The sequence below is a fragment of the Petaurus breviceps genome, unplaced genomic scaffold (assembly GCF_028583685.1).
Source record: "Petaurus breviceps papuanus isolate PSGF00001 unplaced genomic scaffold, PetGlider_PUasm1.0 189, whole genome shotgun sequence".
NCBI lineage: Eukaryota > Metazoa > Chordata > Mammalia > Diprotodontia > Petauridae > Petaurus > Petaurus breviceps.
The window spans coordinates 41,601,502-41,622,283 of record NW_027185809.1 but is presented as its reverse complement, the minus strand read 5'-3'; the positions used below and the strand labels follow the sequence as shown (position 1 = coordinate 41,622,283).

Here is a 20,782-nt window from a genome sequence, read left to right as displayed (position 1 = left end):
TCCAAAAAGAAAACACCTAGGAATATTATAGACAGTTTCCAAAATTCCCAGATCAAGGAGAGAATATTACAAGCAGCCAGAAAGAAACAATTTGAATATTGTGGAAACACAATCAGGATAACTCAGATTCTGGCAGCTTCTACACTGAGGGATCGAAGGGCTTAGAATATGATATTCTGGAGAGCAAAGGAGCTGGGATTAAAACCAAGAATCATCTACCCAGCAAAACTGAGTATCATGGTTCAGGGAAAAATATGGTGATTCAGTGGAATAAAGGACTTTCAAGCATTCTTGATGAAAAAAAAAGAGTTGAATAAAAAAATTGACATTCAGATACAAGAAGCAACAGAAGCATGAGTAGCTAAACAAGGAAAAGAAGTCAAAAGGAACTTATCAAAGTTGAACTATTAACATTCCTACATGGAAAAATGATAATTGTAACTGATGAAACTTTTCTCAGTATGAAAATAGTTGAAGGGAATAGAAATATATATATACATATATATATATATATGTCTATATCGGAGGGTATATGAGTGTATGAATACATATGTGAATGTGTGTATATATATTTACAGGTATACATAGATAGAGGGCACAGGACCGATTTAATAGGAAGGGATGATACTTAAAAGATGAAATCAAGAGGTGAGAGAGGAATAAAATGAGAGGAGATGGGGAGAGACCGAATGGGGTAAACTATCTCATATAGAAGAGGCAAGGGAAAATGGTTAAAATGGAGGGGAAGAATAGGAGGCAAAAGGGAATGGGTCAACCTTATTCTCATTGAATTTGGCTTAGAGAGGGAATGACATACACACCAAATAGGGTATCTCACCTTACAAGAGAGTAGGGGGGAAGGGTATGAGAGGGGGGATAATGGAAGGGAGGGCAGGCTGGGGGGGAAGAAAGTTGGAAGCACCCACTTTTGAAAAGGGACATGATAAAAGTAGAGAATAGAACAAGTGGGAGGTGGGATAGGAGGGAAGGAAATATAGTCAGTCTTTTACAATATATCTACCATGGTAATGTTTTGAATTAGCTACACATGTACAACCTATACTGAACAGCTTATCTTCCCAGTAAGGGTGGGTGACAAGGAAGGAAGGGAATGAATCTGGAATTCAAAGTTTTAAAATCAAACGTTTAAATATACATATATATATACATATATGTACTATTATCAATATTATTTTACATGTAACTGGGAAATAAGATATACAGGCACTGGGGAATAGAGATCCACCATGCCCTACTGGAAAGTTGGAGGGGGTATGGGAGAAGATATGGGAGAGAGCAGATTGGAGGGGCGGGATATCCTGTGGGACTGCTATTTTGGGGCAGCAGGTAGGGGAAAAACAGGGAGAAAATTTGTAACTCAAAATCTGGTGGAAATTAATGATGTAAGTAAGAAGTTAATAAAGCATGTGAAAAATGAAAAAAAATAACCTAGCTGCTTCATCATAAATGCTCCTTGACTGATTGCTCAATAGATTATTTAGGGCAAATTGAACTGTGGCCTATTTTAAATAATATAATAATGAACAGAATTATTTTTGTTGTCTCAAATTTGCTAAAATTTTCTACCATACCAAAGAGATCACCAGTAATATGGTGCAGTGGTAAGATATCAGGAACTAGAATCAAAGTCCTTGCATTCAAATTGATCTTTGTCATTTGCTACCTTGTGACCTTGCACTTAACCTTCCTGTGCCTCTGTTTCCTCTTTTCTGGTTCTAGCTCTTTTTGAGGTTCTTAACCTGGGGTTTATGAGTTTGTTAGTTTTTAAACTGTTTCAGTATAACTAATTTCCTTGGTAATCTTGTATATTTTGTGCATTTTAAAAGCATTATTTTGAGTATGGGTCCATAGGCTTCACCAGACTGCCAAAGGGGTCCATGACACAAAAAAAGTTAAGAATCTCTATTTTAGATCTACAATCATAACAGGAATTCTCTACATAGAATTTACTAAAGAGAAATTTGATGGAGTTGTGTGACATCCTGTGGCCATACCTAATAAGTGCATCTTTTCTTAGTTTCCCTTGTTTCCTAATAGGGCATAATTTCCTTCCCTCCTAAACTTCCCCATTATTCCACAATTAGATCAGAAGCATAGAATTTAAAAATGTTAGTACTAGATGTGAAGAAATGAGTCAAAGATCACAAAGCTAGGGGATAACTATTTTATTTTATTTTTATTTCTTTCCTTTTTTTGTCAAAGACTCTAAGAAGATATTAAACCACTAATACTTGTCTTTATTCTCATTGGAGTTTTTTTGTTTGTTTATTTGTTTTGCTTTTTGGAGGGCAATTGGGGTTAAGTGACTTGCCCAGGGTCACATGGCTAGTTTTTGTGTTAAGTGTCTGAGGCCATATTGGAACCCAGGTCCTCCTGACTCCAGGACTGGTGTTCTATTCACTGCACCACCTAGCCACCCCTGGCCGGTTTTTTGTTTTTGTTTTTTTTAAGAAGTAAATGGCTAGCAGTATAAAATATTGCCTCCATTAATCAACAAAGTGATTTTACCACAGGTTAGCCTAGAACAAAAGGTCTACAAATTTATCATTTGATCACACTGTCTTTACATTCCAGAGTATTATCTGTCATTATCATTAATGTATAAATGAGATTGGGACAAATATTCTTCACAACTTGCCTAGCCATAATGGCACTCTTGCATGATGAGGTTTAGGGTCTGGGTAGCTCCAGCAGGAACAAAGGGGTTTAACATACATGGGATTATGCTCCTACCATAAGACCAGGAACACATGTACTTTGCCATAATATTTGAAAATATTTTATTTCTCTCTTTTCTAAGTTATCTTTTCAACACTTTGAAGTTGTCAGTTCACGTCCAAAATTTGCAAATTGCTGCAGGATAGAGTGAGTCCTGCCTTGAATTCTGGAAATATGAAAATGTAGACTGATTTGATGAGTTTCCCAACACAATTTTCAGACTCAACAGTCTTGACTAGTTCAGAGCTAAAGGCTGAATTATACTGAGTTTTGAGATCTTGTTAAATGTAAAGGTATATGTCCATTAAGTAATTTCAAGAGTAACACCAGAATGTTCAAAACAATATTTAATTGCTTATGCTTATCAACCTGTGGCTGAAAGAAAGGCTAAAGGATAAAATCTCTTTCTTCTTTATTTTGTACTAATCAATTTAGGTCTCTGAATATTATATTAAAACTTACATCATGGGAAAGCTGTGTACAATACAAAGAGTTATGTGTCCAGAAGGGATCTTCAGTTCCAACATATTGTGGTTTTGCTGCCCTCTGGTGGTTGCAATTCTAGAGCCTGTCCATGGAAGGGCTTGTATATAAAACCTCTAATTAACCTAGTTTAAGTAAAGAAATTTTATATGCACTGTGTAAGTTTGCAATAAGTAGTACTAACTAACTCAAGAAAGGCTTATAATGTTCTTGTTTCATACTGTTCTTAGCTGATTTTATTTTTTGCCTTCCCTCCCAACAAGAAAGTTAAGAAGACTAGAAATGGAATTCAATACCACATCTGTTTGTTTATATGTTCAATTTTCAAAATGAAAGAGTGTATTATTGTGGGAAAAGGTTTGAACCTGGATCCAGAAAACTTATGTTTTCAATCTTGCATCCAATAACATGCTTGGTGGATAGAGTACTGGAGTTAGAATCGGAAAATTTCACCTCCAATATGTACTAGATATGTGACCAAGGGAAAGTAATTTAATGTCCCTGAGTGTCAGTTTCTTTACCTGTAAAAACAAAGGTAATCATATCTGTGTAACCTGTGTCATTTTTGTGAAACTCAAATAATTTAATGCTTACAAAGTATTTTTCAAACAAACATACTATACTAATCCATTGTAATTATTATTATATATGATCATATATGTATATTTAGCCATAAGCAAGTTATCTAGTCTCTCTTTGTCTCTTTAAATTGGGATAATAATGCTTACATCACCCACCTCATAATTATAAAGAAAATGTTTTCTATAGTGCTATATAAATGTGAGCTATTTAACATCTGGGCATAAGTTTTAAGTATTAAAAATGGCTGGTCCTTAGGGTGTGTGTGTGTGTGTGTGTGTGTGTGTGTGTGTGTTTATTCATCATGCCTGCCCTGGGAGTTTTTTGTCAGTATTTATAAAACAGAATACTAACAGTTTTTGTAACTGGCATGGACCTCACTTCTGAAGTCATGATCCCAAGACACAAGTCGAGATTAGAACATGACATCCCTAAAGACTTCATGACTTCATTACTGGAGTGGCCAGGTGGTGCAGTGAGTAAGAGTGCAGGCCCCAGAGTCAGGAGACCTGGGTTTGGTTCTGGCCTCAGATACTTAACACCCACACAAAATAACTGGCCGTGTAACCTTGAGCAAGTTACTTGAATGCCCATTGCTTTAAAAAAAAAAAAAAAAGACTTTATTATTGTCTATTGTTCAGCCTAAAGAGTATTGTTACTTCTCTATACTTAGTGATTGTTACCCTGGAACTAGTATTAGAGGGGGAAAAATCCTACACTGATGTTATTTCCCAATTTTAAGAAGTTTGGGTGAGTCCAGAAAGTCTGTATTCATACAGAAAGAAAAATACTTCCTCTGGGTTTCAGTTCCTTCATCAATTAATCAAGGAGCATTTGTTAAGTGCTGCTCTGGACCAGTCGTTATACTAGCCACTGAGGATACAAAGGCAAAAATAAAGCAATCTTTTCCATGAGAAGCTTAAATTTTTTTTTTGAGAAAACAACATGTATATTCATGGGAGAAGGAAATGGCAAATTCCTTCAGTATCTTTGCCAAAGAAAACTCCAAATGGGGTCACAAAGAGTTGGACATAACTGAAACAACTGAATGATAACAAATAATATGCAAATATATGCAATATAATTTTGCAGGGGAAAATCTAGAAGCTGAGGGAATCAGGAAAGATGTGGTGTAAGAGGCAGCATCTGAGCTAAGCTTTGAAGGAAACCATGGATTGTAAGAGGTGGAGGTAAGGGGAGACATTCCAGGCATGGGGTCAGCCTGTGCAGAAGCATGAAGATGGAAGGGGGGATGACTTTTTTGAGGAAAAAGAAGGTCAATTTGGGGCAGCATAGGTGGTGGAGGAGGAGGCCTCTTTCTCACCCAGTTCCTCCTCCCTCCTTCCCCCACCCACCAGCACCCTCGTCCCCAGCGGCACCTCAGGCGCCGGACTGTCCCATAGGGCTCGTGGATAGCAGAAGATTCAGTCTCAGCAGAAAAATGCCAAAAAAACAAGCTAGACAGAAGAAAAAACAAGGACATGATCAGAAGGCTGCTGCTAAGGCTGCCTTGATATATACCTGCACTGTCTATAGGACACAAATGCCGGACCCCAAGACCTTCAAACAGCACTTTGAGAGCAAACATCCTAAGACTCCACTTCCTCCAGAATTGGCTGATGTTCAGGCATAAAGTTGTTTACAGGTGAATTCATGGCACCTATTGACTCTTCTACTATCTCAGACCTTACGTAACAAACCTGCAGCTGCTTTTCTAACAAACTGTTGATCAGCAAAAATAAGGGGGCTACAGAAACACTCAGTTATATGCTGTTCCCTTTTGGGCTTCATGCAAAGACAATTCTGCGTAAATGTACAGCTGGGCCCTGATTTGGAAATCCTGAAAATCAGTCCATCCTTGTTATAAAATTTTTTTACAATTGTAATTATATTGATGTTCATATTGTGTAAAATAACTCATTTAATAAAGTAGTACTTTGATTTTACAACAACAAAAAAAAAGGTCAGTTTGGCAGAAAGTGTAAAAGAATGGGAAGATAGGTTAAAAAGGTCTTTAAATGCCAAAAAGAGGAATTTGTATTTGATTCTAGAGGTAATAGGGAGCCACTGGAGTTTCTTAAACAGAGGAGTGATATGGCCAGACCTGAGCTTTAGGAATATCCCACTGGTAACTGTTTGAAGGACAGACTGAAGAGGGGGGAATCTTGAAGCAGGGAAACCAATTTAGAGTTCAGAAGAGCAATGGTAAGGGACTAAACTAGGCTGATGGTCACATGAGTGGAGAGAATGGGATGAATTTAAGAGATGTGGCAATTAATTGGATATTAGTGGAAAGGGAGAAAGAGGCAAGTGTCAAGGATGACTCAGGTTGTAGACTTGAGTGACTAGAATGATGCCATTGATCTTAATAGAAATAAGGAAGCTCAGAAAGAAAAGTGAGTTGGCGGGGGAGGCTAGAGGGAGAAGATAATGAGAAGATAACAAAGACAATAATAAAAATATTCTATTTTTGGATATGATAAATTTGAGAGACCTTTGAGACATACAATTCAAAATGGCTAATAGCTGCTAATGTGGAACTGAGGCTCAGGAAAGAGACAAAGGCTGGATATATAGATCTGAGAGTTAACTGCAGAGAAATGATCATTGGACCCATGGGAGCTAAGGAAATCACTAAGAGACAGAGCAGAGAGAATTGCAAAGAAAAAGTTACCCCAAGAAATTATATCCTTTGATGCAATATTCCCATTGCTGGGATTATACCCTGAACATTTTATTTTTCAAAAGGTGGGGAGGAGGGGTGGCTAGGTGGTGCAGTGAATAGAGCACTGGCCCTGGAGTCAGGAGGACCTGAGTTCAAATCCAGCCTCATACACTTAACACAAATATTAGCCATGTGACCTTCGGCAAGTCACTTAACCCCAACTGCCCTCCAAAAAAAAAAAAGGAAAAAGTGGGGAGGGCTATCAAAGCCAAGATTTTTATATTTAATCAAAATCACACCCAAAAAACCCAAACCTTAAAACTACTTAAATCTTCAACAGAGGTGTGGCTAAATAAATTTTGATGTAATACTATAACAGAATATTATAAACAGAGGTGAAATGTTTAACTACCAGCTCTCCAGTGGCAGGGAGGGTGCAGGGTGGGGCACATGACACACTATTAAGTTGAATCTACATTATTAAAATTTTCTCAATCACTTTTTTAAGTTTAGACAATAAACAAAATAATAAATCAAACCCTAATTTGTAGTGTTTGCCAATTCCCAAGGTATAAATGCTCACAATGAAAATTTAACAATTGGTTCTTGGGAGCCAATTTGAGCTGGCTCCAACACACTTCTGAAATGTAATTAAAGTTGATAGATATGAGGTATACAAACAATCTAGAAAGATTTATGTGAAATTATACAAAGCACAGCAGAAAAGCAGAAACAAAAGAAAAGAGGGTAGTCTGACCATTAAAGAGGCAAAGGAATGAACAATGAATCTTGGTAGGGACTTTCAGGGAGTAAATGAAAAATTGTTATGCTTCTCTCTTAAGCAAGTTAAGTTGGTTGTATTGGTTTGTTGAGTTTATTTGGGTTTTTCATAAAACAAAATAAAAATCAGAGGACAAGTCTAAATTCCAACTCTGTTACTTTCTATTTGAGTGGTGGTGGTGTTCAGTCATGTCCAACTGAACATACCCCCATTTGGGGTTTTCTTGGCAAAAATACTGGAATGGTGTTCCACTTCCTTCTCCAGCTCATTATTATAGATATAAGGCAAACAGGATTAAGTGACTTACCCAGGGTCACACAGCTAGTAAGTGTCTGAAGCCAGATTTGAACTTAGGAGGATGAGTCTTCCTGACTCCAGGCCTAGCACTCTATCCACTGTACCACCTAGCTGCCCTCCTAAGTGACTTTGGATAAATCACTTAGCCTATGTGGGCCTCAATTTCCTTACCTATAAAATGAGGGGGTAGGAAGATTTAAGATGTTTGGATCAAACCATATAGTCCTATAGTATTCCTACAGAAAGAAAAATACTTCATCTCTCTGGGGTTCAGTTCTCTCATCAATCAATCAAGGAGCATAGACCTCTATGGTTCCTTTCAGTTTTAGGTACAACTCTATCTATGAGTGATCCAATGATCTCATGAAAATGAGGACTGTTGGCATAAATGATCTCTAAGTTCATTTTGGAGCCCTAAAAATTTCCATATTCAACTGCAATGACACATGGAGAACACATGGGAATTATTGCTTAAATTACTTATATAATGTTGCTTATATTTTCTATAGTGAAAGTGGGCTAGTTTATTGTACATTTGCTCTGTAGCTCTGGGAACTTGTGAGTTGGATTTAAGAAATAAAGAGAGTCTGCATCATAGTTCAATATACTGTAGCCTTTAGGAATACCCATTTGTTAGCTGTTATTTTGCCTCTTGATGTGGTTTCTGGGAATGTAGTTCATCACTTGCATTTGAGAAAAGTCACAGTAGGCATGCCATTATTATGAAAGTGGAAAGGTCTCCAAAAAAAAAAATAAGAGACAGAAAACAGAAAACCTGAGGCTGCTTCAGGCTGAGCTAAATACTAACGGGTTCTTTACTGGCCTGAAAGCAACTGAGTAAAAGGACCTCCTGCTGGGGAACCAGTCTAGAAGTTTCAGCTGATCAATGGCAAAATGCATTGATCATCCCTCTTCCAAACCTCTGACTAGAAAGTCCCTAGAGGTAGACTCTTTCAACTTCCATTGGTACCACTGGCCTGTTGGTTACTGAATATTATATTTCTTCTTCAATAGTTCAAACACACACACACACACACACACACACACACACACAAGCTTCCAAGGTCCAAAAGATGACAGGACCCAAAGACAGCCAAAACCTTAAAGAAGTAAACTGTAACAGGCTCAAAGTGAATTCATGATCGGCTAGCCAAATAGGGGAACAATAACCATTTTTATTGACTTTCTTGAGGTAAGTCAGGGAGTCCCTTCCAAGATTTTTAATCCCTATTTTAAGATTAATGTAAACCTTACTGATGAAGTACAATATACAACTAACTATGCAGTGTGATTTGGATAGGCCAAAAAGTCCTTGCCTTCAGTGTATCTCCTACATCCAATTGGCAGTAATATCTAAAATTTTGCCAATATACAATAACTCTTTTGGATTAAGAGATTGTCCTTCCCATTAAAATTCAAAAATCTCTGTCAGGAGTTAAGAAACATATTAAACCACTGACCTATCATTTGCATCACAATATAAATTATCTGGGGGAAACAGGTAGAATCTGGCCTAGCAGATAGTCAGAAACCAGGAAAACCCAGGTTAAAGTCCTATAGCCTTTGCCATATACTAGTTGTGGGATCCTAGGTCAGTCATTTAGTAGGGATAAACACAAATTCCAACTCCATCCAATAAGCATTTATTAAAATTCTTACTTGGAAAGCATGAGGTATACAGCCTGGCATCATAGAGAGCTAGCTTTAGAGTAAGGACCAAGTGGGTCCAAGTCTCCTTTCTGACACATGCTGGTGATGTAACCCTAAATCAATCTTTCTGTGCCTCCAGACAATTCCCTAAGACTTTGTATTCGGATGAGTAGACAATATAGAACAGTAGAGAGTTTTCACAGCACACTGAGGAAATCAGAGGTCTGGACCAAAGAAGTAAATTATCATAGGACTGTCATAGTAAGTAAAAGCAGAATTTGCTGAGGGGAGTAAAAAATACAATGTAGAACTGTGCAGGAATCTGTTCAAAGAGAAAATGAAGGCACAGAAAAGAGAGGATCAGGGATATTAAAAAGCATAGGGGCGGGAGCCGCTGCCATCGCCATGACCCGCGGTATCCAGCGTGAGCTTGCCGGCCAGAACATGAAAAAGCAAAGCGACTCAGGCAAGGGAAAGCGCCGGGATGACGGGCTCTCTGCAGCTGCCCCAAAGCAGAGGGACTTGGAGATGATGCAACAGAAGCAGAACAAAAGCCAATGAGAAGAAGGAAGAGCCCAAGTAACTCTATGGCTCATGCCCATCTCTCTTGCCCGTCGACCGTGTGCCGGGAGTCAGTCCCGTCGCGCTCTTGCCTCCTCCTGTAGCGCTCACAGGTCCCAGAACTGATGGCATTCCCTTGGCCCTGTATCTGCAGTGGGTTCCCTTTGTTCATCCTTCCCCCCAGACAGCCTTGCTCTCCTCCAAGGCATTCCTGGGGGAGAGGGGGCTACCCTTTCCCAGTGTTTTTTTTATTCCTATGGGGCTTACCCCAGAGTATCAAAAGTAGCTTTGTAAAAAAAAAAAAAAAAAAAAGGATTGGGACCACCATGCAGAATTATTCATCATTAATAGTCAATTACCTAGTGATAAATGTTTCCATATTTAGCTCCCCTGGTCCTTAAATGGCAGCTAGTCTGCCTCCAGGCTCGTACTGAAAGCCTTTCTATCTTTGTAAAACCTGTCAGAACATGCAATGGTCTGGCATAGTGTTTAATAATCCAGCATTGCTCCCCTGCCACAGTGAGGCGTGACGAGAAGGATAGAACTTCCTTGATAGTGGAGATTAGCACTGAAGTTTCCCTGGTTTTCCCTCTGCTTAGAACTTTTTCTCTTTTATTTTTTCCACTTTATTTCTTTTCATGTCGGGTTTCTTTGTGTTCTCTCACAACATAACTAATATGGAAATTTGTTTTGCATGATAGCACATGGGTAACCTGTATCAAATTGCTTGCTCTCTCAGGGAAGGGGCAAGGGAAAGGAGGGAGAGAATTCATAACTCAAAATTTTAGTAAAATAATGTTAAAAATTGTTTTTACATGTAATTAGAAAAATATTAGAAAAAAGATTTTATTGCCTCCGTGTGCTAGAAGAAAAAAATAAAAATAAAGTTAGACACTTCTTTGGGAAGCTTGACTATGAAAGGTTAACAGTTTCTTACAGAAGCCACTCTGCCCTCTGCATTTGTCTTAACGTGCACAACACATTCATGGAGTCATATATGTAGGACTGGAAGGAAACTTACAGGTTATCAATTACATTCCCCTCATTTCATAAATGGTGTAACAGAAGACAGGAGAAATAAAACAACTTGCCCAAGGTCACATGGGCAGTAACTGCCATATCCAGTCCTGGAACGAAGTCTCACAGTCAGCATGATGCACTGACACCCGCCCTATAAACTGAAAACTGGTTTCATGTGAAGCAAAAACTGGCAAAGACAAATTTAAACATTTGGGAGTCAGCTCTAGCATTAACCGTAACTCACTATGCAACCTATGGACCCCTTTCTTTACCTCTCTGAGCTTCACTTTCCTAGGGTTTGATCAAATGATCTCTGAGGTCTTTTCCAGCGCTAATGTTCTTTAACTGTAAAGGCAGCATTGAAATAATTGGAGGCTAGAGAAAGTTATGTGCTCGGGCTGCCCCCTAGTGTCCAATCTATTACAAACTAATGCTCACAGAAAGTAGCGTTTGGGAATTCTCCAGGTTGACTAAAAGTCTCTCCATTCCACAGCATTTCCTTTGTCATTTGCCCATACATTCTCATGACCTGACCCTCCCCCACATCTCATCTTATCTCTCATTATTCTGTACAGCAAAGTAATCAGAGGACCTAAAATCAGCCTGTAGTAAGTATACTTCATTCCTTGTAAACCTCCCAGGGGGAAAAAAAATTAAGTAATAAACAGGCAGCAAGATTATTGAATTTGTTGTTCAGTCCACTTCCTAATTCTCATCTAAGCCTTCTTTGATTATTTTTAGGTTTGGGAAACATAGACTGATCTAAAGAAAGCTTCATTTGGGGTGGCGAGAAGCTATAGATTTGTTTTTCAGAAATAATAATTAGGGGCAGCCAGGTAGCACAGTGAGTAAGAGCACCGGCCCCAGAGTCGGGATGACCTGGGATGGAATCCGGGCTCAGACACTTAGCACCCACCTAGAAACACCTGGCCGTGTAACCTTGAGCAAGTTACTTAACCCCAATTGCTTAGAAAAAAAATTTTTTTTAATAAATAATAATAATTAAACCTTTCTCTCAAAATCCATTCTGACCTTAATCAAGAAACAAGATTTCTTAAGGTTCAAACAAATGAAATTTTCTTCAAAGAGACAGGAGAGCTGTTGGATAAAAGGGAATAAAGACAGTGGACTTGGGAAAGAGCATGGACAATGTGGCATAGTGGTGCTCACACCGGGTAACCTAAAATTCACCAATATTTAATTCTGCAGGCTATAATTTACAGCACCAGATGATAGCATCATAAATCTAGAGCTAGAAAGGAGCTTTCCAAGTCAGTTAGCCCATCTCTTTCATTTTACAGATGAGGAAAACTGAGGCAGCTAAGTAGTCTAGTGCTAGCTAGACTTGAAGTTGAATCTAAATCTGCCTCAGGCACTTACAGGTGTGACCTGGGGTAATTTATCCAATTTATCTGCCTCAGTTTTCTTTATCTGTAAAATGGGGCAATAATAACACATACCTCTCAGGGTTATTGTGAGGATAAAATGAGATAATATATTAAAATTCTTTGCAAATCTCAATAAATAAATTATTGGGTTTATTATTAATAATTAGGGGCATATAAGTTTCAAGTAGCAGACTTATGGGTCTAACCTTGTCACACCCCTTCTCAATCAAGTCCCCTGGCTCCTTATTACCTCTGAGATCAAATATAAAATGTTTTCTTTGACCTTTAATAGCCAAGCCCCTTCCTACCTTTCCAGTCTTTTTATCCTTTGCTCCCTCTCCATGTACACCATGACATTCAGTAACACTGGCTTCTTCACTGTTCTCCCAAGGCAATCCATCTCCAGACTGTGAACATCTTCATCAGCTATCCCCACTCCTGGAATGCTCTCTCTTCTCATTTCTGCCTCCTGGCTTCTTTGACTTCCTTCAAGTCCTGTGGTTCCAGATCCCATGCTTTTTCACAGTACTAGACTCTGTAGCTGCCTTTATGACACTGCTTTGATATTAAATTATTTTACTTTTATACTATCTCCTAATTCTACCTTTAATGCAGATCAAACCACTATCTGAAAGGGAGGCAAGAGTCTGGAAAATCTCAGAGGCAGCCATGGGAAAGTGGTAGTGGGGGACATTTCTTGGGAGTTTTCTCTGTGCCCTACACAGTAAGATTCTACCTTCAAGATGATCAGAGAGTATGTCTCCAATTCTCTGATAAGAAACTGACCTTTGAATTCACAAGGGTCAGGCACACAAAAATAAATAAAATATATACCAAGCAGGTCATGCCATTGAGATGAGGAACGGGACCCAATTTTCTATTCTTGCCTTTGATACAAACTTAACTAACTACAGTACTGTTCAATGAAAATACCGCTGATAAGAGAGATGTGGACCTCTGTTCTTGTTTGCAAAACAAGGTATTGAGTTAGGTGATCTCTGACTCTGAAATTTTATCTCTGATTCCTATTTTTCCCCCTTTTAAAAATAAAGTATTTGTTCATTCATTAATTACATGCATTTAAAAGAAATAGATTTTTTTAAAAAGAGCGACTCAAAATCTTTTTATAAAATTAAGAGGAATCTGGCTTCTTTTAACCTGTGTTAGGCTAATATAACAGTAAATCTTTAAAAGTCTTGTTTTCATCACAAAGATGCCTAAGTTTTATTGGAATTCAGTTTAGCTATGGCAAAAAAAAACAAAAAATGTGGTGTAGTAGATAGAGCACTGGGCCTGAAGTCAGGAAGATTCGTCTCCCTGAGTTCAAATCTGACCTTAACTGTGTGACCCTGGGCAAGTCATTTAATCCTGTTTGCCTCAGTTTCCTCATCTAGAAAGTGAACTGGAGAAGGAAATGGCAAACCACTCCAGCATTTTAAAAAACCACATGGAGTCACAAGGAGTTGGACACAACTGAAACAACTGAACGAAAACAAAAACAAAAATATATGTTGCTCAATAAACAAGGCCTTCATGAAGAAGCAGTGTGAGATAGTAGTGAGACAGAGATTGGGAGTCAGGAAGATATGATCCCGGGTTCAGGTCCCACCCTATGTATCCTGGCTGTGTGAGCCTACGTCAATCATTTACCCCCTCATTGCCCCTAGATAGCTCAATGACACCATAAATTGCAGAGAAGTTGCTGATTTGCATTATGAGAGTAAGTTTTCTGACTGGGAAGAATGGCAGCTTGGCTGCCAGCTAATGAAATCACCGGTCATGTCCAAAAAAGAAAAACGTCATTACAGTAAATGTCCAGCCATTTACTACATTTATAGAGTCATATAATCTCAGAGTTAGCCAGGACCTTAGAAGCCAACTAATCCAACCCCTAGCCTGATGCATGAATCACCTTTACAATATCCCCAGTAAGTAGTTGGCCTGGAATTTTGTAAGATTCAAAGTTGCATGAAATAAGTGGGCTATTTGCTGTACCTTGGAAAATCATTTTGTGAAACAGTAATCTGTATTACAATGGTGTTTGTCGCAGCAGTATCTAAGCAACAAGAAGCTACAGTCCCTGATCTTGAGGACTCTCTCACTACTTACTACTCATTCAATTGAGAATAAAAAAAAAAACATACAGGAGATCATTTAAGAACACTTAAGAAGCAACCTAAAAATAAACACAAATTAAAATATTGCAAAAGAATTCATGGGTAGGGAGGCGAAATCCAGTAAAACCAAGTAATTGGGGTTAAAAAAAGTTTGAGGTTAAGAAGGCTTCTGGGAAGAGGCAAATTTTGTCCTAGATTTTTAAGGAGGAAAGTAACATGAATTGGCAGGAAAGGTGTGTAGATGGAAGAATGGCAATAAAAATGAGTGAGTCGTATGTTGAAGACAGGAAACAGATTTATTTAGATGGATCTGAAAGTCTGTGTTAGGGAGTGATGAGAATTTGTAAGATTAGTGATGTGAGGGAGCTGAGGAATAGGAAAACCTTAAAAGCCAGGAAAGGGAGTGTGGATTTGTTATAATAGGGACTAAGGAGTGATGTTGAGAATTTTGGTGAAATAGTGTTTGAAGTAGATCATTTTAGCAGCTATATGTAGGATGAACTGGAGCAAAAAAGATAGAGAGGCAGAAAGCCCAGCTAGAGAGCTGTTCAGTAGTCCAGGCATGAGGTAATAAGGCCATCAAGTATAATGTTGGAAATGGAATAGTAGAGGGAGAACTGAGTGATATTACAGGAAAAGAGCTAGCAAGACTTGATGGCAGATCAAGTAGTGATGGTGAAAGTGGCACAGTATTTAATTTGATGAAATGACAAGTCATTCAAATTCTCTGGGCCTCCATTTCCTTAATGTAAAATGGGGAGGGAAGGGGATGGCGGACTAAATAAATTCTCAAGTCTCTTCCTTCCCCAAGCCTTTTAATATGAGCTATTAAATATTGATGTCATGTATGTGACATTATATATGAGAGACAGAGAGAGAGAAGGGAGAGAGAGAGAAGCAGCCTGGTGAGCTTTGAGCCTTGGAGTCAGAAGGGCCTAGGTTCAAGTCCTGCCTCTGACATCATCATCATCATCATCATCACTAATAATAGTAGCTAACATTTATCTAACACTTAACTATGTCCCAAAAAATGTTAATAATAGGAATAATAGTTATAGTTATATCACTGTGTGCCATATACTGTGCTAAGTGCTTTACAATTATTAGGTCATTTGAACCTCACAACAACCGTGGGAGATAGATGCAATTGTTTTCCCCATTTTACAGTTGAGGAAACTGAGGCAGGCAGAAGTTAAATGACTTGTCCAAGGTTACACATTGAAAAGTACTTGAGGCTGCATCTGAACTCAGGTCTTCCTGACTCCAGGTCTGGTGCTCCATCCACTATGCCCCCTAGCTACTTCATACATGATAAATACTAGCTGTGTGATCATAGGCAAGTCCCTTAACTCCTCAGTACCTCCAAGCAACTCTGTAAGCCTAAAAGTTAGAGATGAGTTGTTATTCAGCAGCACCAGAGAGATTTTCTGCATGCAGGAGTCCTCCATACTTATGAAATTAAAAGTTCATACCCAATCCATCCCCCAAAAAGTAGATGATATTCATTCTAACTATAAAGTACTCAGTAAATATGAGTTTCTGTCATCATTATTAGTATTGATAGCTCCTCTATGAGTCTAAGAATTACTCTGAAAGTGACGAGGTGAGTGGCATGAATAGAGGCAGCAATACCATTCAATTAGAGGTTAAAGAATATTTGGTGGGAAAAACTGTTTAAAAACCTCACTTTTAATTCAGCTAGAAATGTTGAGAAATACATTTCTCTAGCCTAAAAGCCTTTTCCAGACTTTTCCCTTCAGAAAGGTGGGTAGAAAACAAAAGCTCTTCCTTAGGGTGGGGTGGCAAACCAACCAAAGTCGGTGGGGCAATGGACTAGAGTCAGGAAGACCTATGTTCCAGTCTGGACTTTGACACTCACTAGCTGTGTAACCCTGGGTAAATCACTTGACATCTGTTTGCTTCAGTTTCCTCACCTGTAAAATGAGGGTGATAATATAGAATATCTCTCTGGGTTTTTGTGAAGATCAAAGGATATAATGTTTGTAAAGAATTTAGCATAGCACCTGACAAATAGTTGGCACTATATAAATGCTTATTCCCTTCTGTAATACCAATGCTACCTGCAGCATCTGTGGAGGTGTAAGACTAATAACACCGGCAGATAGGAGGGCTGCTAGCACAGTTCTTTGATCCACTTTTCTAAAGGAAAGCCACTCAAAAGGGGTGAACAATCTTACTTTAATCAAACATATATGTCATTTACTTAGTTCAGGGGGGAAAGCCAGCACCCTGAACTTCAGAGAAAATACAAACAGAAATTACAAGCAGAAATAATAACATAAAGACCAATACACAAGGACATCTAACTGTCTGACCATTACAGACATACGTAGTTATAAGAGAGAGAGAAGCATCAACATCTGGGTTTTCAAAGCAGGAAAGGGGAGGGGTGGAAGGAGTTCTCCTTGACAGCTACCCGGAGTTCAGAGTCTCATCTGGCCATATCACACAAACACTCTTCCAATGAGTGCGCCTCAAAGATAAATGCTAACTTCAAAGTATATATATATATATATATATATATATATATATATATATATATATACACTTCTTCAGAGTCAGAGGGCATCAAAACCCTCCTGACCCACTGCCTAATTAAAAAGTAAGAAAAGATATGGGCCTTTCTGAAAAACAAGCCTCCCCTAATCAAGCTTCTCTTGTTGGGCTCCATGTGAGGCATAATAATGGGCAAGGAAGATCTTCAACTCCCATTAACATTACACCTTCCCCTTTCCTTTCCCTTTAATTAAGAATATTGCTCTCCCCATTATCTGAAGTGATTGCCTGTCTCCTCTTTCCCCATTGCCTGAAGTGACCCAAAACTATATATTAACTGTCAACGTTACTTCAAATTGTCTTGAATAGGCGGCTAAGTGGCACAGTGAGTAAAGCGCTGGCCCTGGAGTCAGGAGGACCAGAGTTCAGTTTCAGTCTCAGACACTTAACACCCACATACACAAAAAAAAAAAAAGAAGAGAAAACTAGCCTTGTAAACTGGGGCAAGTTACTTAACCCCAATTGCCCTCCAAAAAGTAAAAAAAAAGTTATCTTGAATGAGGGAGATGTCCAAGGACATGGCTGGATGATGGCAGCTTGGACATGTTTCTCTCTAAGCTAGAAATTATTTGAATTTAGAATAACATTAAATTAAATTTTAAAATTTTCTCACAGACTTGTGCCTAAAATGCAGATTACATTATTAACCTCTTTTTTAATACTATAAACAATTTAAAGTCAAACTCCTGCTAATCTCAGTTTTTATTAGCACTATACAGACTTGGAAGTTATCGTGTAGAACAGTGAAGACTGGGACTGGGACACAAAACTCCCCAGCTGAAGAAACTACAGCAAAAAAACTGGAAGCTGAGGCTGGCTGCTCCTGACTAGATGGGATAACACCAATTCCCTCACAGAACATGGACAACAAATGCAGAAAACCTCATTTAACTCAATCCTCTATTACTATTGTTTCATACATGGCCTCTGCCCCTTCCATCTCTGTTGTTGTTCAGTCATTTCAGTCATATCCTACTTTTCATGACCCTATTAGGGGTTTCTTGACAAAGTTACTGGAGTGGTTTGCCATTTCCTTCTCCAGCTCATTTTACAGATGAGGAAACTGAGGTAACAGAGGTTAAGTGATTCACCCAGGGTCATTCAGCTAGTAAGTGTCTAAGGTTGAATTTGAACTTGGGTCTTCCTGACTCCAGGTCTAGAGTTCTATCCACTGAGGCACCTAGCTGCCCCTTTCATTTCTAAGACTAGTCCATTCAGTATTTGATCTCGACCTGCTTATACCAGGATCCTAAGTCTTCCCTACATCCCCTTATCTGTTCAAGAATTCCTTGACTTCATGTCTTTTGTCCCCAAAATGGGAGAGGGTTCAGTCATTGTGATGGACCCTGTTCAGTCACAGACCTTAATATGGGACAACAAAACAGAGCAACTTTTAGCCAACAATACCTGGCTAATGTTCAGTTTTGGAGGGAATAAACAGAGTCTGTTCATAAACTAGCGTTAGTGAGCACACATACCTAAAGTACTAATCTTTATTGAAGTTTCTAATTGAGTAATTTCAATGTTAGATATTTCTGTTTGCTTTTTCCCAAATGGAGCATTTGCTAATTAAGGAGATGTTACCAGTAGAATACAAGCTCCTTGAGGTCAGAGATTGTTTTTCACTTTGTCTTTTTAACCCTATTACCTAGCACAGTACCTTGTACATAGTAGGGACTTCCAAAAATGATTTGTTTAAAATTTACATTACATTACATACATATAAGGTGACTGTATATCATATATAGTTAGTATGTTAGGGATTTAGATTATAGCTATAATAGTATATTAGGGAAATATTATTTTGAAGGCATATTTACTTGAAATTACCATTGAAGTCAAGGCATTTTTTATATACACCATACTTGTATATGGCTACATAATTAAAAAGGATGGCTCAACTGGTTCTCAACATCTCCTTGCCTAGAAATTGCAATGCCATGCAACAGGAAACCATTCCCTATATGAAAATATTCCCAATGATCTGGCATTGACCTTTTTACTTTTTCTCTTTATACTCTTTTTCCTTAATAACTCTTCTACTCCCCATGGTAAACTGGATAGCACAGTAATTAGAGCTCTGGACCTGGAGTTAGGAAGACCTGAGTTCAAAACCAGCCTTATACACTTATTAGCTGTGTGACCTGGGGCAAGTCACTTAAGTTCTGCTTCGATTTTCTCATCTGTAAAATGGGGATAATCACAGCACCTACCTCCCAAGATTGTTTATAAGAATCAGATATATATAATATAATATAATCATATATATAATATAATATTTATATTATATTATAATATAATCATATTTATAAAGCAGTTTGCAAACCTTAAAGTGCTATGTAAATGTGAGCTCTTATGATTATGGCTTTAGTTTTTACCTTAATGTAAATGAATGCCTGTTTTGGGCTGGACTTGACTCAAACCAGTACCCTGGTAATTTAGGTCTGAAAATGGAATGAAATGAGACACTCATATGTCATCCAACAGTTAACAAAAAGAGTTTACTTACCTATAGCTAAGGATAAGAAATGATATTCAACAATGACATGTATTAAGGACACTGTGGATTAAATCAACTGAACAAAGCCTCCCTGCCTCTAAATTGCCTTTGGTATTCTGTCAGCCAAGCATCATAGAAATCCTAGAGCTTGTAGTTGTTTACATTCAGGCAACCAGGAAGTGATCCCTTTAGTCCCCTGAGACTATTAAGCCTTAAAGATTTTGAGGAAATACCTTTTGAGGAAAAACTAGACTGACTTTCAGGGAGGAATGGGATTAGGATATTGTTCCCAACACAATCCCAAACCCATATCCCCAGACCCCAGCTTCTCAGAATGGATGTCCAACCAGCATCTCAAACTCAACCTACTTCATCCCGAACTTATCTTCCCCTCTCCAACTACGGCTCCTCCTTCTGCCTTCTCTACTTCTGTTTATGACACCAACATCATCATCTGAGCTAGTCATTCAGACTCAAAATCCTGGAGTAATCTTTTGCTTTTTCCTGTTCCTCATCTCCTATACCTAATCAGTTTTCAAGTCCTTTCCATTTTTTCTCCACAACATCTCTTTCAAATCAGCCCCCTCTTTGCTAAGACTACAGCTGCTGAAACCCTAAACTAGACCCTCATTATCCACTAGTCTTCTGCTTCAACTCTCTCTCTGATCCCATTCAACCTATAGCACAGATCTCTGCCCACTGAGCTTCTAATTATAACTCTAATAATATGGTCCCTCTTGCCTTGAATAATTGATTGAATAAATCAATCCATCAATTAAGAAACATTTATTAAATGGCTTCTATGGGGGCGGCTAGGTGGTGCTGTTAATAAAGCACTGGCCCTGGAGTCAGGAGAACCTGAGTTCAAATCTGGAATCAGACACTAAATACTAGTGCTGTGTGACCTTGGGCAAGTCACTTAACCCTAATTGCCATGCATTTCCCCCTCCAAAAAGCAAAAAAAAAAAAAAGCAAAATAATCTCTGCCCTTAAGTTAGACAGTCCCTTTCCAATCTTGCTTCTGTATCTTTGCCCCCCAAACCTGGAATAGACCACCACCATTCCTATAGTCCCAGTCCCTCCAAACATGCAATGTGAGGTAATGAAAGAAGCATTGCAGTTGAGTCAGAAGACTTGGGCCAGTGACCCAATATGCCATTTAGTAGTTATGTGGCCTTAAACAGGTCACTTCACACCTTTGAGATTCTATTTCCTCATCTACAGAAGAAGGAGAATAAATCTTGCACTGTCTATTTCAATGGTTTGTTGTGGGGAAAAAAGGTGATTGGTTGTTGCTAGAATTCTTTTCTTCACTAAAGGTAGAACTCAGGGGCACCTCAACCATAAAAACTTTGCTTTCTGTCCCCTACTAATTGCCCACTAGGGATCTAGAGTCAGGAAACTCTAAGATCAAATCTCGCCTCA

The 20,782-nt window shown here is 38.5% G+C and overlaps 2 pseudogenes; both read left to right on the top strand.

Annotated features, from left to right (window-relative positions):
• Window positions 1-4,971: 4,971 nt before the first annotated feature.
• On the top strand, window positions 4,972-5,649 carry LOC138163947 (zinc finger protein 706 pseudogene; annotated as a pseudogene).
• A 3,476-nt stretch (window positions 5,650-9,125) lies between these two features.
• Window positions 9,126-10,067, top strand: LOC138164072 (small EDRK-rich factor 2-like; annotated as a pseudogene).
• Window positions 10,068-20,782: the final 10,715 nt, after the last annotated feature.